Source organism: Urocitellus parryii, chromosome 4 (genome assembly GCF_045843805.1).
Source record: "Urocitellus parryii isolate mUroPar1 chromosome 4, mUroPar1.hap1, whole genome shotgun sequence".
NCBI lineage: Eukaryota > Metazoa > Chordata > Mammalia > Rodentia > Sciuridae > Urocitellus > Urocitellus parryii.
The window spans coordinates 211,636,359-211,658,159 of record NC_135534.1 but is presented as its reverse complement, the minus strand read 5'-3'; the positions used below and the strand labels follow the sequence as shown (position 1 = coordinate 211,658,159).

Here is a 21,801-nt window from a genome sequence, read left to right as displayed (position 1 = left end):
TCTACACACAGGTATGAAGTCAACTAAAGCATTCATGCCAATCTGGATGGGAGCATTTGGAAGTCGGAGACCCGGGTATGAAATCATGTACTTGAGCTGGTTATATTTAAAAAGTCCCAGAGAATGGAGTCCAGATAACCCACAGGCCATACACCCAAAACCAGAGGATTTCATCCAAAGGGCTCTGTGGACCTCATCTTTAAACAGAAGCTGAAAACACACACTCTTACGCAAAAGGACACTGTCTCTTGTGTTTCCCTCTTAAAAGCCACCAGCAACAACTACTTCCTGTGGATCACTGGCTGGGGGGGTGCTGCCCACACCACACACTGGCTGAGGGTCACTGCTTATGAAGTTCCCAGGTCCATGAGAGAAGTGTCAAGGAGTCGCTGTGGTCATGAGCACTGCAGAGTGAACAGGTGCCTGCTGAGGGCTTCACAGTGCGGGACTGGGGAGACGGGTCTGAAGAAAGGATGGCAGGTTCCTCACACAGAGGCTGCGGGAGAAGGACCTGAGCCAGAGAGAACAAGTGCTTTCCAATTAAAGTGTATTCATGATGGCCTTCTACCACTGAGGGGCACCACAAGTGGACGGGAAGACAGGAACCCTGGGTGGCAGGATTGCATAGGAGCCAGGACAGTGCCATCAGATGTGGTCTTGGAGTCCAGAGGGGGTGGAACCCGTTGAGAATTCCTGGCAGGGAGAAGTTCATCCGATGTGCTACAGAGATGTGGTGACGAAGGGAAGCCTCTAGGAAGAGAGGGCACTGGTTCCGAGTCTGGGGACCTGATGACCCAAAACCACTGGGAGAGATTCTCAGCTTTGGCAGTTGACACAAGATACCCAAGGGCCTAGGAGCTCCTCTGGTGCCTCTCAGACTGTGCTGGAAGTGAGAGCCCACACCAATTCCAGAAGGAGAGCCTGGGAGGAGCTGGGAGAGGAATGGAGGTTCCCAGTCATTAATACGGCAACGTCATTGTCCATATCATCTGGAAATGGAAGGTCAACAAACATATCATCATTGTTAGGGCTGAACCCATCCTCGTTGGGATGGTTGATGACGGTGGGAACACTAGGATGTACAAGATGTGTCTTGAGGGGTGTACAGCTGATAAGACCACAGGTTCAGTGCAGTACTTCGGCCAAAAACAGAGCCCACTGTGACAGCATCTGGCATCACTACAAAGGACCCCTGGGGCTCCATGGGGGGCTCCACATATGCAGCACACCTCCTTGAGCTGTTTGCTGATTGTCTGTAGTGAACATTCTCCAAGGAGGATACTCCAATCTTTAAGCTCCCCATGGCCAGGATGCCCAAGTGTCCCAATCACAACTCTCCAGGGCAGTGATATCATTTGCACAATGCCTGTGCACCTTCCCACAGTTTCTGCAGTCCAATCTTGCATGCAGATACTTTACTCTTCTGTGACCTATTTGGTAAAGCAATATTCACAATGCAAGTCTCTAATAACGCCCCATGGAGGTCAGTGCAGGAAGCCAAGAGCCAGTGCTTTTCATGGGATCGACGATAGCCCACAAACAGCACATTGTACTTCTGGCTGGCCTCACGAAAGTTCTGACCAAGCTCTTTCTGCTTTGATGTGTCTTTGATTGGGCGCAATATAAAAGGAGGGGAGTAAAGCTGGATTGGGCTGGGCTGCTCAGGGTTCTTGAGAGTCATCTCAATGCTGGCTGCAGGTCCAAATCCTGTGAGGGATTTAATGTGGATCTGTGTGGGCAGATGTCACCTGCACTGGCAGAACACTGAAAATGCCATGGACTTCAAGTATTGACTGCAGAAAACTTGTTCATTCTTCACTGTCTGAAGCATGTACCGGCAAGGCACAATCTGGAGAAAGAAAGAATTTCTCATATGCTCAGGTAAATTATCCAGCATTTCTGTGCAGCAGCACATCAAACTCAAGAGCCAGAAGTTTCCAGAAGTGGAGTCTTCCTCTGCAGTAGGTGAAGGGGTCCACCATATAAATGACAACAGCAGGAGGGTAGGCTGGGCTATCTGCATTGTCAGGCTCTGTGGGAGTTCCTAGTCTCTCCCTTTCTGTAGCACTTTCTTGTCCATCCTGCACGGACTGGGGGGAATTCTGCCCAAGCTCAGTGTCTCCACCACAGCTCAGGTTCCCTTGGGTTCTGTCCGTGGCACTGCCCCCAACACTGGGGTTCTGCCCTCTAACACTACCGCTGAGTCCTGAGGAAGAGGTAGTGCTCATCTGGTTAACACCCAGAGCAGAAGCAGATGACGAGACTGGGGGCACAGAGGAACCACATGTGGAGCTGCTTGTTGGGGGGTTTGTAGAACCACCATGCACTGCCGGCTGGGGGAACTGCTGATCCTGAATTTGAAGCTAAAGGCCTAGCATTCCCAGGTGGAGCTTGTCCCTGTGTGGCTGCTGGTGGGGTCTGGTATTTAGGTAGCATCAACAGGCTGCTGTCCAGCTGCAGAGAGGCTAAATTAGGTGCTAGGTGATGGTGGCAAACTTGTGCATAAAGTCTGAGTCTGGAATGATTGTCATTGTCCTCACTGCTCCAAGGCTGGTTAAACCATCTGCTCACAAGCTCATCTGTCAGTTTCTGTGCCATGGTCTTTCCCACACGCATGATGCCATCACATAGCACTTTGCAGATGAGCTTGTGCTGCCCAAGCCTACACATCTTTTTTTTTTTTTTTAAGAGAGAGAGAGAATTTTAATATTTATGTTTTTGGTTTTTGGCGGACACAACATCTTTGTTTGTATGTGGTGCTGAGAATCGAACCCGGGCCGCACGCATGCCAGGCAAGCGTGCTGCCGCTTGAGCCACATCCCCAGCCCAACCTACACATCTTATATACAGCACTCAAGTCCCTGAAGAAAGTTTTGGCTCTTTTGATCAAGGCCTCGTTTTCTGGACACACCACAACACAGGCAACATCACGGTGGACCCCACATGGTTCCAACAACAGCCCTTCCCAAAAGGGCAAGGAGGATGGCGAGATGGTCAGGAGGTCCTTGTCATAGCCTACTAGCAGGGTAGGGATGGGTGACAGCTCAGGAGGTTCTTCTGAACTGTAGGTTCCACGTCCCACCATCTTGTGGAACTGCTGCCAGGTGAGTGGTCCCTGCCTGTGCCGGATGTTCTCCCGGGTCCTTCCCGTGTGCTTCTTTTGGATGACATCTTGGAGAAAGGGCTGCAGAGACAACAGCATGTGGACCACATCCTGAGAGGGGAGCATGCTGACATCTAGCACACTTCTGTGAGGCCAAGATGCACAGTGGCACTTCTCCCCACAGCTTCATCCACTTTCCCACCAGTGGGATCATCCACTACTGCCGTCCCTGCTCCAGTGCATGAAAGCATTCTGTCCAGTAATCATTGTGTCTGCCTGTACCCGGCCATAACTCCAGCTGATACAGGGAAGACTTTGGTGACTGTTAGAGGAAATACAGTCCAGGAAATTCAGAGAAGCAAAAGGTTGTGTGTGCCGATTCTGAAGGAGAAGAAGGCGGCTTCTGGGTGTCTCCTGGGATTTTCTGGCTCCCTCCATCTGAGGAAGAAACTTGGTCTGACACATCATTAAGCACCTCTCTGCAGCCTGACCAATATCAGAATTCTTCCCCCAAATATCCAACTCATCTTCAAGGAAGAGTCCTGAATTGTAGCCAAGTTGCGGTTCATAATCGCATTTAACCCATAGGTGCAGAAGTACTGGTCCTCACTGGAAGAATCGGGGATGTAGAGGCCAACATCTGCCTCTTTGATGTTCATGTTGCAGGTACAGGTGCAACAGCTGTCAAAATTTCTGTCTTTAAAGATATTCATCACAGAATCGGAGAGAATCAGGTGACATAAAGACTGTGGGCCTCAGGGATTGGCTGCATGGTGGCAGGCTCCACAGAGTTAAGGCCCGTGCGGTAGAGGGGGTAGAGGCTGGTGACCCCGATCAGTGCTGTACTATTTACAGACTCTTGACCACTGGCAGCCCCCAACTCTGGGAGTTCTTGGGGTTCTGGGGTCGTGGTGTGGGGACAGAAAATCGAGGGGTCGCTGGAGATGGGAGGATTCAGCATCTTCAGCGTGTTCTCTGTGGTGGTTTTCAGGTAATCTGGATCTTCTAGGCTCCCACACTAAGCCCATGATTGTAGCCATCCCTAATGAAAGTGGCTGCAGTTGTTCAATTTTAGGAGGAATTGCCCACGAAGGCCAAAACAGACAGGCATCAGGTGTCTTCAGAGGTAGCAGGCAATGGCTCGGCAACGTCTTCAGTGGAGCAAACGTGGAAGGTCCCACAAAAGGCTGGAAAGGTGGAACTCTGCACATATGAAAAGTCCTTTATTTCCTCTGGTTTGGGACTTCCTAATCCATCTTCTACTTCCATTTTGAATTCTGTGAGGTGTGTTGAAACTATACTGACCATAGGACTCTCCATCATGCCTAATGCTGACACTTTCTCTGAACTGATCCCATCTTTACAATTCATCACAGAAGAAAATGCAGGATGCTGTTCCAAAGATGGAGGGGTGGGGAGCCTCCTTTGCAAGTCTGCAACTGTGGGTGGGTATGGAACAACAGCTCTTCCATCCTTCCCAAGAGGTTGATCTTCCGTTCCAACCATAGGCGTTTTTGATGAGCGCAGTGCAGGTGATACAGCCCCAAGTTCACCATCATCAGAATTATCAAAGATGTTGTCTAAGTCATGCAGGGAAGTGCCAAATCTGTCACCTGCATAAGGCTACTGGAGCCAGCTCTGCCAGCTGCATTATCCTGCCGGACATCTGTTTTAGTAGCAGAACTGGAAATGGCATTTTTCCCATCAGGCACCAGTGGAATGACCTGGTGTAGTGATATCCTTGGTACCAAATCCATACTCTGACCTATTTTTTTTTCAGGGAATCCTTATCTGTCCCTTGTTTGCATTTCTTATTTGCTGTGAAGATGTATTTTATGTTGCCATCTTCAAAGGTACATGGGTCATTGACTTCTCCCAAACTGTCTCCAGGTTGCTGTGACAGAGGTCAAGGAAGTGGAGTGACTGCATCTGGGGCTGCTTGTCTTACCAGATTTTAAACCACTTGTTAGGTTGTGCTAAGAGTCTTTGCAATGCAGTGCTCTCTGAATTCACCTCCATTTTGGCATCACATCTCTCACCCTGGAGCTCTGGTGGCCTGAACTCAGCATCATCGCTGGCTGGGAGATGAAAACAATGCCACCATTTATCGGATGACTCTGGGTTTGAGAGCTTAATCCCACAATATAAGGCCATCTCGCTGACCTCTGCCATGAGAGGCAGTCTGGCCTACGAGGACAGTTTTGTCATCTAAAGTAGGTAACTGTGAAGTTCTAGCCCATTTCCATAGAGGGCTGGATTCACAAGGACAGACGGTGGGTCCAAACTTTGTTTCCCGACCTCATGGCTGAGGGCTGAGTGTGGGTAGCAGAGGGGAAATAGGGGAACGAGATGAATCCCTAGGATTCAGATTCATTTTCTTGCTTGTATTTCTGGAAGGCATGAACATTTGCTTATCATACTTCCAACTGCTAGACACCTCTAAGGAGGAGTCCATCCCTGCCAACCCTAGCTTCTGTCCTGGTGTATTCTGCTTCATGCATAACTCTTAGCCACAGACAGCCTATGATGAAATGGTATCAAGAGTCTTTTTTGCAACTTATCTCCTTTTTCTTGTCTTTCTGTTATTTTGTGCTTAGAAGAAGCAGGAGGTGGGAGGGGTCAGAGGCATCCCCCAGTTACCTGGGTCCTTCACCCTACCAAGTCCCGGCTGCCCAACTGTAATGTGGCCTCCAGCAGTGGCAACACTCTGAGGAACTGGGATGTCATTCTGAGAGATCAATACAAAATCTGAAGGGTAGACCATCCCAACACCACCAACAATCACTTCGACTGCCACAGGGAAATCATCATCATATCCCAACTCTCCTTCCTCTTTCAACTCCTCTTTCTTTTTTTAGCACTGTGGGGTAGAAATATTGCCATTCCTCCATCAACTGGCAGGTGGCTGGGTCTGACACTTTATATGCTTGGCCTGTTAGCGTGCCATTTAAGCCACATGGACTCACCCGCACCTGAAATGGTGCAGGTGGAGACTGAGCCATGTGTATGTGTCCCTCTCTGATCAAATAAACTGTCTGGTGTCGGGCAATCTCACACTTGTGCATACGTTACCTTCTCCAAGGACAAATGTTCGCTTTGTTGACTGGCTTTTCGTCCTTCTCATAGGGTCCAACAAGCCACTTCCCAATCCTAACGGAGTTCTTATCCATTAGGCACCTTTCTAAGAGATGGTGGATGGTTTGAAAGCAGCGTCCTACATTCATAGGAAGGCCATTTCCCCGAGTCCTTCTTCCACAAACTGCACTTCGGGACGTATCGCACCCACGCGGGGGTCAACCCACCAGTCTGGTTTGACACTCGAGTGTGGCAGGCAGCGGAGGAACCGTGACAAGCCTGGATCATCTCGGGCTGGAGCTGAGATCAGGTGGCCACAGTCCCCAGGCCCTCCCCAATCGTGCCTGCGAGTTCATCCAGGAGAAGAGGGACCATCCTCCGAGCCGCCCGTTGGCCCCCCAGTTCGCGGCCTCACTCCTGGGCTCCGGCTGCCTGAGCGGGGGCGTCGGCTTGAGGGGGCCGAGGGGAGGCCGGGAAGGGCCGGGGAGGGGGGCGGGGGGGGGGAGGGCGTGGGGGGAGGGCGTGGGGGGGCGTGGGGGGGCGTGGGGGGCGTGGGGGAGGGCGTGGGAGGGCGTGGGAGGGCGTGGGGGGGAGGGCGTGGGAGGGCGTGGGGGGGAGGGCGTGGGGGGGCGTGGGAGGGCGTGGGGGGGCGTGGGGGGGCGTGGGAGGGCGTGGGGGGGCGTGGGGGGCGTGGGGGGCGTGGGGGAGGGCGTGGGAGGGCGTGGGAGGGCGTGGGGGGGAGGGCGTGGGAGGGCGTGGGGGGGCGTGGGAGGGCGTGGGGGGGCGTGGGGGGGCGTGGGAGGGCGTGGGGGGGAGGGCGTGGGAGGGCGTGGGGGGAGGGCGCCGGCGGGAGGCCGTGTGGGGGGAGGGCGGGGGAGGCCGGGCGAGTGTGTGTGTGTGTGTGGGGGGGGACAGTCCGCGGCGGCCGCGGGGCTCCTTCCTGCTCGGGCGGCGGCTCAGGCGGCTGCGGGGGCCGCTGTCCGCAGCCCGGCGCCCTCCCCGCCTCTCAGGGCCGCCCCCTCCTCTTCCCCCCCCCCCCCCCCGCCCCAGTCAGCGTCCCCAACCTTCTGTGGAGGCTGAGGAAACGGAGCGGCATCACTGAGTGCTGGGAATGGGTGGAGGGTGACACCGGGGTGACACTGCAGTGGGGGGAGGCCTGAGCCGGTTATGGCTGGGACTCTGTGTCAGCCCCCTGTGCGACGCACAGAGTGACAAATAGGCTTAAGTCAAGCCCTACTGGAGACCAGTGAGGTCTTTAAGATGGAGGCCTATTTTCATTCCCTATAAATTGGAGAGACATGATTTGAGAGTTCTCACTGTGAAATGAGTGATATTTTGGAAACTTTAGGAATTTGTATGCGAAAACTAATCAGCAAAATACGGTGAGTCTGACCTGCCATCTCCAAGGAGTACTGTAAAGTTCAGAGGGTGAAAGAATTAAGAACCATGATATTGTAGTATATATCCATACTTGATGAAGATGGTTTGTGACTTCTTGCTCAGGTGATCCATACCCTTTAGAAATTTTTATTGCAGACTTCTAACCATCTATTTGTATGTTTGCCCAATATGGACATATGTGTACATACATGTAAATGTATATTTGTTTATATGAATATAGGTTCTCATTCATAGTGGTTGGCAAAGTAAAAACACCTCCAAAGATTTTTTTAATCTAATTAACAAAACCTGTGAATTGTCTGTGACAAGGGAAGCAGGCATATTGTTAGAAATAGAAATATTTCCATTTCTTCAGCATATTTTTATATTTGGGGTAGATGTGCTGATATCTGAGTGGCATGAATATAATCACAAGGGTTCAGTAGATGTGGAAGAGGAACACAGAAGAGTAAGTTGCACCGTGATACAATATGTGAAAGAGTCTACTGGCCATTGCAGACTCCACTCTTAGAGATCCAGAGGGAACACAAGCCTGTAACACCTCGATTTCTCCCCAGTAAGACCCTTTTTAAATGTCTCACCTTTAAAGCTTTCAAATAATAAATATGCATTTTTACTGTTTGTGTATATAGGTATATTATCAATAGAAATAATGCACCAATAGATAAATTTAATTCTGTTATAATATATGCAAGTATGTACTTGGAGAAAATAGAATTGTGAATATGAGATATGTGAGATATGTATATTTGATCACTTTCGGCTTAATGAACCAAGAAAGAAGTTTAACACCTGCATTGGGCTGGGGATGTGGCTCAAGCGGTAACGCGTTCCCTGGCATGCGCGGGGTGCTGGGTTCGATCCTCAGCACCACATAAAAATAAAATAAAGATGTTGTGTCCACAGTAAACTAAAATAAATATTAAAAAATTCTCTCTCTCTCTCTCTCTCTCTCTCTCTCTCTCTCTCTCTCTCTTTCTCTTAAAAAAAAAACATCTTCAGAGGGAATAGGAAGACTGCACTAAAACTTGAATGAGTGAGGTACACTGGGCAAAATATATCAAGCTCTTAATAAAGGTTTTTGAATTTTTTGTTATTATTCTCTTTGGAGAGAATTATAGAACACCCAACTGTGGTGAATATTGATGTGGTTAAGATAATGCTTAAAAAGAATTAGCACTTCCAAGCACTATGATTTTATCATAAATGAGGGAGTGGAAAGAGGAGTGGGGTAAAAGAAGTCCATAAAAACTGAAAAAGACAGTGGGCTCTAAAACAGTCTGTCAGAACACAGATACTTGCTTCTATGGCAGCAGCAGATTCAAGTCAAGGGAATCAGGCATTTGGATGATTCACTGTTGCCTCAGATCCTGTCATTTGCATTTTACTTTTCCTCAATATTTTTATTAGGCAAAGGCACTGAAAATCATGTGATTTATGAAAAGCAATTTTTGAGGGAAAATTACAAAATCTACACATAATATTTTAGAGACCAGTAAATGACAAAGACAAAAAATATGTAAACATAACAAATTTTAATTTTGGCATATTTTGGAATTTAAATTTTAGAAATAATAAAAAGTGAATATAAGAATTGAAACATAGAATTGGATTGCTTTAATAACTGACTTTCTTTACAATAACATAATATGAAATGTGCTTTAAAAATGATCACACTTTATGTTAATTATCAGCTCACTTTTCCTCTGTATTCATTATTCTTCATTATACTTTCATAAATTGATCTTTATGCTATGGGTAGGATAAACCAGTAAATATTTCTTGTTGGGCATCCTGGGCCTGTGGCCTAGAGTTTCTCCTCAGGGGTTCTCAGTCTGTGCATCCGGAAGAAGGGTCAGGAGGAGGAAGGCATGGAGAGAGGGGCGGGGGAAGAGAGAGAGAGAGAATGAATGAGTGTGTGTGTGTGTGTGTGTGTGTGTGTGTGCGCGCGCGCGCACGTACAGTGGAGGGAGTGTATAAGCAAGTGACACCTACCCCAACCCTGTCATAGGGTTACTGAGGGCCCTAGGTATTTGGTTGTGCCTGGTCAGTGAAGTTCATGCTTCTAGGTACCCACCTGGTGAGCTCTGACCTCTGACCCTCAAGCAAGTCTGCCCAACCTTCTGTAGCCACCCATGGTATAAGCCCTAAGAACTGTGCACCCTATCTCCTCTCCAGCCCCATGAGTATTCTCTCAGGGGCCAGTCTCTGCACCTTTTAGTGTCCTTGCCCTGTAGCTAGCTGCACCCACACCCTGACCAAGGTCACTAGCATCCTCCTTGTGACCAAATTCTAGATGTTTGCATTTACTCACCACCATCTACTCATTTGTCCATTCATTTCTGGCCTGCAGACCAACTCTGAACCAGACAAATGAAGGAAAGGGATCCTCGCCTTGGGTTAAGTGCTTTAAAGGACAGGCAGTCACAGAGCCAGCACTGGAAGCCCAGCCAGCAGGGTGGGCACACAGTCCCACACTGTTGAGAGCCACTGCGGTCATGTTCATTGGGCTGTTTCCCTGCCCTTCAGACTACGGAACTGCTCATTGGGGGACTTCTTTGGCTCTGCCCACGCGACCTAGCCAATCGGCCTGATGTTGAGAGCCACAGCCAAACGGGCCCCAGCAAACTTCCAGCTGCCAGCAAACTTCCAGCTGCCGGCTGATGATTGGCTCACAGTGGCCCCAGCAACATCTAGCTGATTGGCTCCTCTGCGGTGATGTTCATTGGGCTGTTTCCCTGCCCTTCAAGCTGCCAGCTGGTGATTGGCTCACAGTGGCCCCAGCAACATCTAGCTGATTGGCTCCTCTGCGGTCATGTTCATTGGGCTGTTTCCCTGCCCTTCAGACTACGGAACTGCTCATTGGGGGACTTCTTTGGCTCCGCCCACGCGACCTAGCCAATCGGCCTCAAGAGCAGGAGGATTGTGGGAGGTGGTGGTTGGTGTGTGGAGAGGCTTGTGGAAGCCGGTGGTGGCAGTTGGGCTCTGAGGGTTTTTCCTGAGGAGCTGTTTTGTTTGGTGTTTGTAGTTTTAAAAATAAAGTTTGTTTCTTTTGACAAGTAGCTCCTGAATTGTGCCCAGCCAGACTGCGGCACCACACCTCTGTGTCTCTCTACACCATCTCTGGAGTATGTGGGTCTGGCTGGGTCCCACCACACTGTGTGTTTTGTGCTGAAGTTTCTTCTTTTGTCACTGTATTTTAAACATTTTCCACATTGGAAACTGTTCTTGTTCATCATGCTTTACTAGTGTGTGTGTGGAATCCCTTCCAGAAAATGCACTATAATTTATTTATTCAACCCTGCATCGGCCTCTTATACTGGCCACAGCCAGGTAGCTGGACTCTAGAGATGCAGCTCCCTTCTCATGCACATACCCCCGCAAGTTCTCAGCTCTAAGGTGGCCATCTCTGCAGGGCTTGTTTCAGGGCCCCTTCTTGCCTACCCTCTTCACATAGCTTCCAGCCTTACCAGCTAAGTCTAATAGTCTCCCCTATCTCTGGGTGGAGTCCACGTCCTTGCCCTGGTGTGGGAGGAGAGAGACTGAAGTGATGGTGGCACTGACCTGCCTTGTTCTGATGGAGGCTGCCCATGGCCCCCGATGACCCTCCCTAGGGTAGCCAGACCCAGGTAGTGGGGCCAGGAGGCAGGGGCTATTGGTAGACCTTCCTAAGCAGCCTGGGGGAACTGCTGAGTGGCAGAACCCAGAGTCCCAGGTCAGCCCAGTGGGGCCTGGCCCAGGGAGCCCCAGTCAGCACTCTGATACGTGGACCTGGGTGACCTGGGATGCAGGGGTGGTAAGAGCTGATTTGGTCTCATCCAGAGAGCCTACCTCATTCCCAGGGTGCTCGCTGGCCCTCCAGTCAATACCTCCGCACGCTTAGCTGGCCCTCATGAATCACAGTCCATGAACTGAAGCTCCACAGTGGGTAGATGTCAAACAAGGGTCTTGGGGTCAAGTTTGGGACCAGTTGGGTTAAATGGTGCTGAAATTCTTTCCTCTCTTCTTGACTGCAGGTCACCTCAGGGCCTTGGTTTTAGAGTGGGGTAGGTGATCTTCTCTCTGATAGACAGCCCTGTGTGCCAAACTTCAGGGCCTGCTGTGCCCAGGAACCCATTTGGGGACCTGGTGCCTGGGGTGCTTTAGAGAGGTGGAGGGGGAAACCTCCGGGCCCTCAGCAAGCAGAGGCTCTGAGATAAGTGGGCGGAGGGACCATGATGTTGCCCGGCAGTGAAAGGCAATGTACAAATTTAACCTTTGGATTTGCAGCAAATGTCATGGGAAATGTCAGGCCAAGGCTGAAGGTGGGTGAGGGGCCCATCCAGAAAGAAGGTGGGCTTGAGGAGGCTGGAGGACAAAGGGATTTAAGCCAGGGTGAGACTTCAGGCCCCTCACCACCTCCTGGGAGCCCTCTCAGATTGCTCCTTGCTTGCTTAGGTCCCCAGCCATTGTGACCTTGTTAATATGTTGCTTTTATTTGCCCTCCTGCCAGGGCCCAGATGGGGCTGGCTCAGGGACCTGCCAGAAGTTCCCTCCTCCCTAAAGATTGGGAAGCGGTAGGATCAGCTTGTGAAGTATTGGCTGACTGTGTGACCTTGGGTAGCACGGCCTTCCCTGGTAACTGGAGGCCTCATCTATAAATCACGGCTGTTGACCAGAGGTGGTGTTCCTAGCTCAGTGCCTTTATGAGTGGGAAACACTCCAAGTCCTGGGATTGTCAGGTGTGGGGCTCGGGAAGAGATGGGTGGGGCTGGGTGCAGGGCCAGGATGAGGATTGGCTTGTAGCATCCCACAGCAGCCCCAGCACCTGGAGCAGACCCTGCACACTGTAGGTGCTCAGTAAAAATGGTGAGTGAACATCGAAGGCAGAAAAGGTCTTCAGCTGACTGGGAATCCGTGGCCACCAGAGTTACTTGCCCCCTCTCCCTCCCCCATGCCACATCCGGCTCAGCCTGTCTTGCCACTGGGCTCTGCACTGGTTCTCAGATCTGGAAGGTTGGTCAGTGAAGGCTGGCCAACTCCCTGCCATATGTGGGACCTATGCAGCCAAGCAGAGGGTCTTCAGTTCCCTGGGCTACTTCCTCCCAGCACTCCACATCACTCCTGCACACAGCTGCACTCCACTGGGCATCCAGGACCCCCAGATTCAGTCTATGGGATATCATAGCCTTCGTATTGGACTTCCAACCCCACCATCCTGGCCTGCCCACTCTCCTTATCCCCAAAGACAGGTTCATTGTACAAAGTCTGACCTTCTTCCTCAATTCCCTTTCATTCCTCATGGCAGGCCTGCCTTATTAGATCACCCCCTCTACTTCCTGGCTCAAGACCACACCCTGCCTCCTATCTGATGGTATTTTCCACCCCTCCTGCCTAAACCCTCCCAAGGCTACCTCTAGGTGAAGCTTTTTCTCCTTACTTTCAGGGCCTGGGCCTGAAGGTCTCCTGTAAGAAGCTTTTCTTCCACCTTTGCTGGGGGAAGCTCCAGGTGCTGTTTTCTGTCACCCCATCTCCGTGTCTCCCAAACAGTCCAACCCTGGCGTGAGAGTGCAGAGAGCCATTTGTGGGTAACACAAAATATAATTCAAATTAAATGAACATAATGATGGATGATGAGATATCTCATGTGTGTGATGCATCGTGAAAGAAATGTTAAAATGATGTCACAATTCTACAGTAACGTCTCACACTTTGCAATGGTTAGGGTAAAATGTACTTCTGACAATCAATAGTTGAATTTAATTTAAAAATGTAATATTGCTTCAATTTTTATTTGTATATCTTAATATGAGACAATTTTTTTAAAGAGAGAGTGAGAGAGGAGAGAGAGAGAGAGAGAGGGAGGAGAGAGAATTTTTAATATTTATTTTTTAGTTCTCAGCAGACACAACATCTTTGTTGGTATGTGGTGCTAAGGATCGAACCCGGGCCGCACGCATGCCAGGCGAGCGCGCTACCGCTTGAGCCACATCCCCAGCCCCAATATGAGACTCTTGAAAATTACTTTGCAAATATAACAATTTCCTCAGATGTAAATTGATGCAGTAATATAAGGTTATTTGAAGATTAATTGATACAATGAATTTCTAATTATAATCTCTTACAAAGTGCTTGATATATAGTAAAGTGAGATAGAGATTAAATTCTTTCTGCTTAATAAAATGCAATGAGCAATCCAATTCCCATTATTTCCTTTTCCTTAAAGATAAATGTCAATTTTAACATCTAATTTTGTCAATGTCAAACCAGTATCTTTCAATATGCCCATTTAAAGAAAATATTTTGATTTTCCATTTAGATTTTCTAAATCAGTAGATTTTTCTTTGCACTTATTTTTCTTTTTATTACATGTATTTACAATATATAGAGCAGAAATACTTTATATTACACTAAATATATCATGCATTTCTTTTTTTTTTTATTGTTGGTCGTTCAAAACATTACATAGTTCCTCATACATCATATTTCACAGTTTGATTCAAATGAGTTATGAACTCCCAATTTTATCCCGTATACAGATTGCTGTATCACATCAGTTACCCTTCCATTGATTGACATATTGCCTTTCTAGTGTCTGATGTATTCTGCTGTCTGTATTATTCTCTACTATCCCCCCTCCCCTCCCCTCCCCTCCCCTTTTCTCTCTCTACCCCTTCTACTGTAAATCACTTCTTCCATTTGAATTATCTTGTCTTACCCCTCCTTTCCTCTTCTATGTCATTTTGTATAACCCTGAGGATCGCCTTCCATTTCCATGCGATTCCCCTTCTCGTTTCCTTTCCCTCCCACCTCTCAACCCTGTTAATGAAAATCTTCGTCTCAAGCTCTTCGTCCCTACCCTGTCCTTGTTTCCTCCCCTTATATCAGAGGAGTCATTTGGTATTTGTTTTTTAAAGATTGACTAGCTTCACTTAGCATAATCTGCTCTAATGCCATCCATTTCCCTCCAAATTCTATGATTTTGTCATTTTTAAATGCAGAGTAATACTCCATTGTGTATAAATGCCACATTTTTTTAATCCATTCATCTATTGAAGGGCATCTAGGCTGATTCCACAATCTTGCTATCGTGAATTGTGCTGCTATGAACATCGATGTAGCAGTGTCCCTGTAGCATGCTCTTATTAGGTCTTTAGGGAATAGACCGAGAAGGGGAATAGCTGGGTCAAATGGTGGTTCCATTCCCAGCTTTCCAAGAAATCTCCATACTGCTTTCCAAATTGGCTGCACCAATTTGCAGTCCCACCAGCAATGAACAAGAGTGCCCTTTTCCCCACATCCTCTCCAGCACTTATTGTTGTTTGACTTCCTAATGGCTGCCAATCTTACTGGAGTGAGATGGTATCTTAGGGTAGTTTTGATTTGCATTTCTCTGACTGCTAGCGATGGTGAGCATTTTTTCATGTACTTATTGATTGATTGTATGTCCTCTTCTGAGAAGTGTCTGTTCAGGTCCTTTGCCCATTTATTGATTGGGTTACTTGTTGTCTTATTGTCTAATTTTTTGAGTTCTTTATATATTCTGGTTATTAGGGCTCTATCTGAAGTGTGTGGAGTAAAGATTTGTTCCCAGGATGTAGGCTCCCTGTTTATCTCTCTTATTGTTTCTTTTGCTGAGAAAAAACTTTTTAGTTTGAGTAAGTCCCATTTGTTGATTCTAGTTGTTAACTCTTGCGCTATGGGTGTCCTATTGAGGAATTTGGAGCCTGCTCCCACAGTCTGTAGATCATAACCAACTTTTTCTTCTATCAGATGCCGTGTCTCTGATTTAATATCAAGCTCCTTGATCCATTTTGAGTTAACTTTTGTGCACGGCGAGAGATAGGGATTCAGATTCATTTTGGTGCAAATGGATTTCCAGTTTTCCCAGCACCATTTGTTGAAGATGCTATCCTTCCTCCATTGCATGCTTTTAGCCCCTTTATCAAAAATAAGATAGTTGTAGTTTTGTGGATTGGTTACTGTGTCCTCTATTCTGTACCATTGGTCCACCCGCCTGTTTTGGTACCAGTACCATGCTGTTTTTGTTACTATTGCTCTGTAGTATAGTTTGAAGTCTGGTATCGCTATACCGCCTGATTCACACTTCCTGCTTAGTATTGTTTTTGCTATTCTGGGTCTTTTATTATTCCATATGAATTTCATGATTCTTTTATCTATTTCTACAAGAAATGCAGCTGGGATTTTGATTGGCATTGCATTGAACTTATAGAGACCTTTTGGTAATATCGCCATTTTGATGATGTTGGATCTGCCTATCCATGAGCAGGGTATATTTTTCCATCTTCTAAGGTCTTCTTCTATGTCTTTCTTTAGGGTTTTGTAATTTTCATTGTATAAATCTTTCACCTCTTTTGTTAGGTTGATTCCCAAGTATTTTATTTTTTGGGGGGATATTGTGAATGGAGTAGTTGTCCTCATTTCCGTTTCAGAGGATTTGTCGCTGATATACAGGAATGCCTTTGATTTATGCGTGTTGATCTTATATCCTGCCACTTTGCTGAATTCATTTATTAGCTCTAATAGCTTCTCTGTAGACCCTTTTGGGTCTGCTAGGTATAGAATCATATCATCTGCAAATAGTGATAATTTAAGTTCTTCTTTTCCAATTTTTATCCCTTTAATTTCTTTCGTCTGTCTAATTGCTCTGGCCAGTGTTTCGAGGACTATGTTGAACAGAAGTGGTGAGAGAGGGCATCCCTGTCTTGTACCAGATCTTAGAGGGAATGCCTTCAATTTTTCTCCATTCAGAATGATGCTGGCCTGTGGCTTATCATATATTGCTTTTACAATGTTGAGGTATGATCCTGTTATCCCTAATTTTTCTAGAGTTTTGAACATAAAGGGATGCTGTACTTTGTCGAATGCTTTTTCTGCGTCTATCGAGACTATCATATGGTTCTTATTTTTTAGTCTATTGATGTGGTGGATAACATTTATTGATTTCCGTATATTGAACCAGCCTTGCATCCCATGGATGAATCCTACTTGATCATGGTGTATAATTTTTTTGATATGTATTTGAATCCGGTTCGCCAGAATTTTATTGAGGATTTTTGCGTCAAGGTTCATTAGAGATATTGGTCTGTAGTTTTCTTTCTTTGAAGTGTCTTTGTCTGGTTTCGGAATCAGGGTGATGTTGGCCTCGTAGAATGAATTTGGAAGTTCTCCCTCTTTTTCTATTTCCTGAAATAGCTTGAAAAGTATTGGTGTTAGTTCCTCTTTAAAGGTTTTGTAAAACTCTGCTGTATACCCATCCGGTCCTGGGCTTTTCTTAGTTGGTAGTCTTTTGATGGTTTCTTCTATTTCTTCTATTGTTATTGGTCTGTTTAGGTTGTCTATATCCTCCTGGTTCAATCTGGGCAGATCGTAAGACTTAAGGAATTTATCTATGCCTTCACTATCTTCTATTTTATTGGAGTATAAGGCTTCAAAATAGTCTCTGATTATCTTCTGTATTTCTGAAGTGTCTGTTGTGATATTGCCTTTTTCATCCCGTATGCTAGTAATCTGGGTTCTCTCTCTTCTTCTCTTCGTTAGCATGGCTAAGGGTCTGTCAATTTTATTTATTTTTTCAAAGAACCAGCTTTTAGTTTTGTCAATTTTTTCAATTGTTTCTTTTGTTTCAATTTCATTAATTTCAGCTCTGATTTTGATTATTTCTTGCCTTCTACTTCTTTTGCTGTTGTTTTGCTCCTCTTTTTCTAGGATTTTGAGATGAAGTATGAGATCATTTATTTGTTGGTTTTTTCTTTTTTTGAGGAATGAACTCCAAGCAATGAATTTTCCTCTTAGGACTGCTTTCAATGTGTCCCATAGATTCCGATATGTTGTGTCCGTGTTTTCATTTAACTCTAGGAATTTTTTAATTTCCTCCTTGATGTCTTCAATAACCCATATGTCATTCAGCAACCTGTTGTTCATTCTCCAAGTGATGCTTGATTTTTCCTTTCTTCTTTTATCATTGATTTTCAGTTTCATTCCATTATGATCAGATAAGATGCATGGTATTATCTCTACCCCTTTATATTGTCTAAGAGTTGCCCTGTGACATAATATATGGTCTATTTTTGAGAAGGTTCCATGTGCTGCTGAAAAAAAAGTGTAACTACTTGATGTTGGGTGGTAAAGTCTATATATGTCAATTAAGTCTAGGTTATTAATTGTGTTGTTGAGTTCTATAGTTTCCTTGTTTAACTTTTGTTTGGAAGATCTGTCCAGTGGTGAGAGAGGTGTGTTGAAGTCTCCCATGATGATTGTACGGTGGTCTATCAGACTCTTGAACTTGAGAAGAGTTTGCTTGATGAACACCGCTGCACCATTATTTGGGGCATATATATTTATGATTGTTATGTCTTGTTGGTTTATGGTTCCCTTGAGCAGTATGAAGTGTCCTTCTTTATCCCTTTTGATTAGCTTTGGCTTGAAATCTATTTTATTAGATATGAGTATGGACACGCCTGCTTGTTTCCGCTGTCCATATGAGTGGTATGATTTTTCCCAACCTTTCACCTTCAGTCTATGGATATCTTTTTCTATCAGATGCGTCTCCTGTAGACAGCATATTGTTGGGTCTTGTTTTGTGATCCATTCTACTAGCCTGTGTCTCTTAATTGGTGAGTTTAAGCCATTGACATTTAGGGTTATTATTGAGATATGGTTTGTACTTCTATCCATATTTGTTTGTTGATGTTACTAAACCTGATTTGTTATCCTCTTTGACTACTTTCCCCCCTTTACTGTCCTACCTCCCATTGTTGGTTTTCAATGTTATTTTCCATTTCCTCTTCCTGCAATGTTTTGCCAAGGATTTTTTGAAGAGATGGTTTTCTAGCTGCGAATTCTTTTAACTTTTGTTTATCATGGAAGGTTTTAATTTCATCTTCTAACCTGAAGCTTAATTTTGCCGGATACACGATTCTTGGTTGGAACCCATTTTCTTTCAGTGTTTGAAATATGTTATTCCAGGATCTTCTAGCTTTCAGAGTCTGTGTTGAGAGATCAACTGTTATCCTGATTGGTTTACCCCTAAATGTAATCTGCTTCCTTTCCCTTGTAGCTTTTAAAATTCTTTCCTTATTCTGTATGTTGGACATCTTCACTATAATGTGTCTAGGTGTGGATCTCTTATGGTTTTGTACATTCGGCGTCCTGTAGGCTTCTAGGATTTGGGATTCTGTCTCATTCTTCAAGTCTGGGAAGTTTTCTCGTATTATTTCATTGAATAGGCTGTGTATTCCTCTGGTGTGGAGCTCTGTGCCTTCCTGTATCCCCATGACTCTTAAATTTGGTCTTTTGATATTGTCCCATATTTCTTGGATGTTCTGTTCATGGTTTCTTAGCAGACTTGCTGAGCTGTCTATGTTCTTTTCCAGTTGAAATACTTTGTCTTCATTGTCTGATGTTCTCTCTTCTAAGTGATCTACTCTGCTGGTAGTATTCTCAATTGAGTTTTTAAGTTGGTTTATTTTTTCCTGCATTTCTAGTATTTCTATTTGTTTGTTTTTTATTTCCTCTATCTCCCTGTGAAATTGATCTTTTACTTCCTGGATTTGTTTGTCAATGTGATCTTTCATTATCTGATTTTGCTGTCTCATGTCTTCCTTGAGACTCCAGATCATCTGAAGCATGTATATCCTGATCTCTCTATCTGACATTCCATCTGTTGCACCTATTACCTCTTCTAAAGTTGAGTTGACCTGCATTGCCTGTGGTCCTTTCTTTCCTTGTCTTTTCATACTGCTGGCGTTTCTTTCTGCTTGGTGAAACTGTTGTGTTTTGAAATTTTCCCTCTATTTATTTATATTGCTCTTGTATAGTTGAAAAATCACCCTTGCAGGGCATGTAGTGGCTGTGATCCTCCTCCAATTGGTGTGATCCGTCTACCACGCTGGCAGGCCCTAGGTCTGCTCTGCTGGTCGGTCAAAGGTCCGCCTACCCAGCAGGCACGAGGGGCACCTCTATCACTCCGCAGGTTGCTGGGCCTAACCTCCCGATGGGTCGAAGTTTCGCCTAGCTTGCAGGGGGCTGCTCCCGGAGCGAGAGCTAGGCCTCCCGGGGGAGCCCGGATGGCGGAGGACTGCCGGTTCAGGCGGGGCGGGCCAAGCCGCTCCGGGATCCTGCGGGTTGCAAAGGTGGCTGGCGTCTGCAGGACTTAACTTCTGCACCCGCTGCCGGTTCGGGCGGGGCGGGCCAAGCCGCTCAGGGATCCCGCTGGTTGCAAAGGCGGTTGGCGTCTGCAGGACTTAACTTCTGCACCCGCCGCCGGTTCGGGCGGGGCGGGCCAAGCCGCTCAGGGTTCCCGCGAGTTGCAAAGGTGGCTGGCGTCTGCAGGACTTAACTTCTGCACCCGCCACGTGGGCACCTTTATTGTCGAGTAGCTGTGGCTGCCTGGTTAGGAACCGGGCGGGTGGGGCCGCTTTTCCCTGGGCGAGAGCTAGGCCTCCCGGGGGAGCCCGTATGGTGGAGGACTGCTGGTTCGGGCGGGGCGGGCCAAGCCGCTCAGGGATCCCGCGGGTTGCAAAGGCGGTTGGCGTCTGCAGGACTTAACTTCTGCACCCGCCGCCGGTTCGGGCGGGGCGGGCCAAGCCGCTCAGGGTTCCCGCGGGTTGCAAAGGCGGCTGGCGTCTGCAGGACTTAACTTCTGCACCCGCCACGTGGGCACCTTTATTGCCTAGTAGCTGTGGCTGCCTGGTTAGGAACCGGGCAGGTGGGGCCGCTTTTCCCAGGGCGAGAGCTAGGCCTCCCGGGGGAGCCTGTATGGCAGAGGACTGCCGGTTCCGGCGGGGCGGGCCAAGTCGCTCAGGGATCCCGCGGGTTGCAAAGGTGGCTGGCGTCTGCAGGACTTAACTTCTGCACCCGCCACGAGGGCACCTTTATCTCCAAGTAGCTGAGGCCACCTGGTTAGAAACCGGGCGGGTGGGGCCGCTTTTCCCAGGGCGAGAGCTAGGCCTCCCGGGGGAGCCCGTATGGCGGAGGACTGCCAGTTCGGGCGGGGCGGGCCAAGCCACTCAGGGTTCCCGGGGGTTGCAAAGGTGGCTGGCGTCTGCAGGACTTAACTTCTGCACCCGCTGCCGGTTCGGGCGGGGCGGGCCAAGCCGCTCAGGGATCCCGCTGGTTGCAAAGGCGGTTGGCGTCTGCAGGACTTAACTTCTGCACCCGCCGCCGGTTCGGGCGGGGCGGGCCAAGCCGCTCAGGGTTCCCGCGAGTTGCAAAGGTGGCTGGCGTCTGCAGGACTTAACTTCTGCACCCGCCACGTGGGCACCTTTATTGTCGAGTAGCTGTGGCTGCCTGGTTAGGAACCGGGCGGGTGGGGCCGCTTTTCCCTGGGCGAGAGCTAGGCCTCCCGGGGGAGCCCGTATGGTGGAGGACTGCTGGTTCGGGCGGGGCGGGCCAAGCCGCTCAGGGATCCCGCGGGTTGCAAAGGCGGTTGGCGTCTGCAGGACTTAACTTCTGCACCCGCCGCCGGTTCGGGCGGGGCGGGCCAAGCCGCTCAGGGTTCCCGCGGGTTGCAAAGGCGGCTGGCGTCTGCAGGACTTAACTTCTGCACCCGCCACGTGGGCACCTTTATTGCCTAGTAGCTGTGGCTGCCTGGTTAGGAACCGGGCAGGTGGGGCCGCTTTTCCCAGGGCGAGAGCTAGGCCTCCCGGGGGAGCCTGTATGGCAGAGGACTGCCGGTTCCGGCGGGGCGGGCCAAGTCGCTCAGGGATCCCGCGGGTTGCAAAGGTGGCTGGCGTCTGCAGGACTTAACTTCTGCACCCGCCACGAGGGCACCTTTATCTCCAAGTAGCTGAGGCCACCTGGTTAGAAACCGGGCGGGTGGGGCCGCTTTTCCCAGGGCGAGAGCTAGGCCTCCCGGGGGAGCCCGTATGGCGGAGGACTGCCAGTTCGGGCGGGGCGGGCCAAGCCACTCAGGGTTCCCGGGGGTTGCAAAGGTGGCTGGCGTCTGCAGGACTTAACTTCTGCACCCGCCACGTGGGCACCTTTATCGCCGAGTAGCTGTGGCCGCCTGGTTAGGAAGCGGGCGGGTGGGGCCGCTTCTCCCAGGGCGAGAGCTAGGCCTCCAGGGGGAGCCGCCTGCCGGAGCGGCTGATGGTTGGGGGACTAGACCTCTGTGCCCGCGTGGTCTTCCAAGATCCACTTCTCTGGGGCAACCTGTCACTTCGAGTAAACCTACCAGTTCACGGCAGCTCTCCTCTTAAGGAAGTTATGCTAGAAGTTCC

The 21,801-nt window shown here is 48.3% G+C and overlaps 2 pseudogenes; both read right to left on the bottom strand.

Moving 5' to 3' along the window:
- Nucleotides 1–340: 340 nt before the first annotated feature.
- On the bottom strand, nt 341–5,716 carry LOC144249054 (mediator of RNA polymerase II transcription subunit 13-like pseudogene; annotated as a pseudogene).
- Nucleotides 5,717–5,720: 4 nt separating this feature from the next.
- LOC144249009 (mediator of RNA polymerase II transcription subunit 13-like pseudogene) lies at nt 5,721–7,456 on the bottom strand (annotated as a pseudogene).
- Between the last annotated feature and the right edge of the window lie 14,345 nt (nt 7,457–21,801).